Raw genomic sequence first — 3727 nt, forward strand, 5'->3', positions numbered from 1 at the left:
AAAAAAAAAAAATATATATATATATATATATATATATAATAATAATAATAATAAAATAAAAAATAATATTACAACTTAGCAACTTACAAATGAGGACAACAGAAGCAATTAAAAAATATATAATAAATAAAAAATAAACAGATAGAATAGAAAAAGAATAGAGCAAGCTTTTTTTTTAAAGAAAACAAGCAGTTAGTAAATGAATAGAGTGCAAGTCTAAAAGTAGCATGTTTTTTTTTTAAAGAATAGAATTAGAATAGAGTGCTAGAGTTAAAGGGTCAAATAAAGATGGAAGAGATGTGTTTTAGCCGATTCTTGAAGATGGTTAAGGACTATAGGATATATATATATATATATATGATCAAGTATTTTCACATATTAACTGAGTTAGTTAAATAACATAAAATATGTTTTATTACAATGATCAAGCTTAATTAAAGTGCTGAAAGCAGCACATGTGAATGTCCATCATGTTTCTCACTGCAGTCCTGCATTTGATTTCATTTCAGGTTTTATATCCAAATCAGCTCTTACTGGGAGAAATGTGAGACAAAGATGTTTCACTGACTCATAAATGCTCATAATTCTGGTGGCGTTTGCAGTTTTAATGATCAAATCAGAGCATTAAACACAATAAAAACAACCCTGAAACAAACTGATCCAACAGCTGCTCGTGCAATTAAAATCCGTCAGTTATCAGCTAAACCTCACAGTCATTCACTGTGTTTTCTTGACGTTTGTTGATTGTGGCACTGAGTTTTAGAACTGAGGGAATGTTTGGTGATTTCCCCACAATAATCCTGATCCATCAGAGCATCTTTGAGTCGTTGTGGATCGCTTCTCAACATCTCTCTTCTTCTGAAACCTCCAAACTGAGCTTCCTCTCCTAAAGGAAGAAACCGAATAAGTTTGTCATTTTTATAGCATTTCAAGCGTAATCGCTGGTTTATTTCAGTGAAGATGTTACTGATTTCAGTAGGGAAATTCAAACAAACCTTAAAACGTAAGCCATAAAAAAAGCATATTCGTTACATGAAATAAAATAAACACTAAAATTAAAAAAAAAATTTTTGCAAAGGCTACATTTCCCATTTTTTTATTCAGCTTAACATAATATAAAATAACTAAAATTAAAGTAAAACTAAAATAAAAGGTAAAAAAAATTATATAGACATGTAAAAAATGTAATAATGTAAAAATGTAATAAAAATGATAAAAACACATCAATATTGCTAAAACTTTAATTTTAAACAATTATATATATATGAATAAAAACTGTAATATTATTTCAGTGATATATTCAGTGAAAATATCACTGGTGAAGAAACTATTTTCACAAACAATTACAAAGAAATGGCAAGTAATGCATTAAATTAAATGTGAACTTTAGAAGTAGAAAATCTGAAATAGGATTTTCTTTGTAAAACATATTTCAGTTATCTTTGTTTTATTTACAACTTCGAAAAATCTTTTTTTTTTTGTAGTAAGTCAGTCATTTGTAGGTTGATTGTGTTTCTGTGGCTCTGTTTGTTTGACATCAAAATATAGACTTTCCCTTTTCAGTCTTTGTGTTACTATTTATGTCTTGTTTTCCAGTACAAATATCTAAACATTGTTAAATCAATATACATTTACTTGAGAAGCAAAATTACATTTGATAAGTCTTGTTTTCTGAATAATGTCTCAGAATGAAGTGAGTTTGTCAATGAGGTCAGAAAAATAATCTTGTTTTCTGACCCCTAGGTACATATTTTTTCTTGTTTTAACTTTTTTTTTTCTTTTAAAAACTCTCAAAATCACACGTTTAATACAATGTGTTACTTTGTAACATTTGTAAACTTTACTAGCAACTTCTGAGTGAAAATGGTTTCAAAGTAAATCCAACAGCACATTTGTGGAGTGAGTTTAATGTGTAACTGCAGGTTTTGGGAAGTCTTGTGTTTAACAGATGTCAGATTCAGACTCAGATTCACCCGTCTATCTGTTTCTGCTCCTCTGGATCACTGCAGGACACACCGACCCTTCACTGGGTCATCAGCTCACACGCACACACACACACACACACACACACACACTCGCTCGCTCGCTCGCTCGCTCACTCACTCACTCACTCACTCTCTCACACACACACACACACTCACCACACACACACACACACACGGATGCATTCGCTGTATGATGTGCTGATGAACTGGCAGGACTGAGAATGTGAAGTGAAAGTTACTCCACTCACCGCAGGATGTCAGTATGAACACATGAGATGATCAGATGAACCTGCTCTCTCTCTCTCTCTCTCTCGCTCTCTCTCTCTGGAGTCCATGATTAATGTCTGTTGAGGATGTAGAACTCTTCAGATCCGGAAAACAGACCATAAATATCCTCTCAGTTTACAGATCTGAGACTTCTGGAACTAAACACGGGAATCAATAGCAGGTCATGTGCTCTTATGTAGGACAAACACTGTAAAACCGCAGCATTTTGGCTTGTAGTAGTTGATGTAATTGTGATATTAAACTACTAATATTAAAGTATTAGTAGAAGCTAAAGTACTTTAACATTCCGAATCGCATTGAAGAGAGAAGCTCTGTGAGCGTTGATGTGTGTGAGTGGCATGACATTGACCAATCACAGGAGTTTGGGGCGGGACTATCTGTTTGACTGGCCAATGACAGCCCAGTAGGAGGTTAGAAATAATTTTTTGTTATTTTTGTAGGTCAGTTCGATGACACACAGCTGCTTCAAGATACAGTTTATCAATTTATCTTTATAAGACCCTTGTTAGTCTCAATATAGCACTATATCAATATATAACTCTCATCTGTATGTATAATTACGGTGATATGATCATTAAAGGGTTATCTTAGTATCAATGAGATACTAATATAGTTTTTGTTCAAATTTTGAATATAGATTTTATTTTCATACTTTGCTTTCCCGTTAATTTTAAAGTTTTAGTAATTTGTGTTTTTGTTTTTCTTATTAGTTTTTTCTTTTTTTAATAACATTTTTTTATTATTATTTTATTTCAGTTTTAGTTATTTTAGTACATGAAGTTAAACTGCATGAAAATGAGAAATGCTGCCTTGGAAACAGAAATAAAATAAGGTTTTAATATTTTAATTTATTTCAGGTAACATTTATTTTATTTTAAGTAACAGAAATGTTTTTATGGTTTTAGTTTACTATAACCCTGTTTCATACAGCATTTTGTTATAATGAATTTTTTCCCTCTTGAGGTCAATTTATAATTTAAGTTTTTTTGCATCAAAAATAGTAATTTAATTTTTCATGACCATTTTGAATAAAGGCTGTTTTTGGACAGGTTTTAGACATTCTGAACGTTACAGCATGTTTTCACAGCACATCAAATGCTTTTATCTCAGAAGATGAAGGGAAATGTGATTGTTGCTCTCTGTGTTTAGGCTGGATCTGTCTCTCAGACGTGTCTGTCTTCTCCTCTGCTGATGTTCCAGGTCTTTCTGCTGCTGCCGCGTGACTCTGGCCTGATTTCTCTGCTCCTGGACTCTAAGATACACATAAACACGCCAACATCCCTACAACGTGTGCTTAAAGCAACAGTTCACCCAAAAATGCTGAAAATGTGCTGCAAATATCCTCACCCTCAAGCCATCCCAGATCAGGATGAGTTTGTTTCTTCATCAGGTTTGTAGAAATGTAGCATTGCATGAGTGTCTCAGCAATGGATGCTCTGCAGTGAATGGGTGCC

The sequence above is a fragment of the Sinocyclocheilus anshuiensis genome, unplaced genomic scaffold, assembly GCF_001515605.1.
Source record: "Sinocyclocheilus anshuiensis isolate Anshui unplaced genomic scaffold, SAMN03320099.WGS_v1.1 scaffold2700, whole genome shotgun sequence".
In the NCBI taxonomy this organism is placed as follows: domain Eukaryota; kingdom Metazoa; phylum Chordata; class Actinopteri; order Cypriniformes; family Cyprinidae; genus Sinocyclocheilus; species Sinocyclocheilus anshuiensis.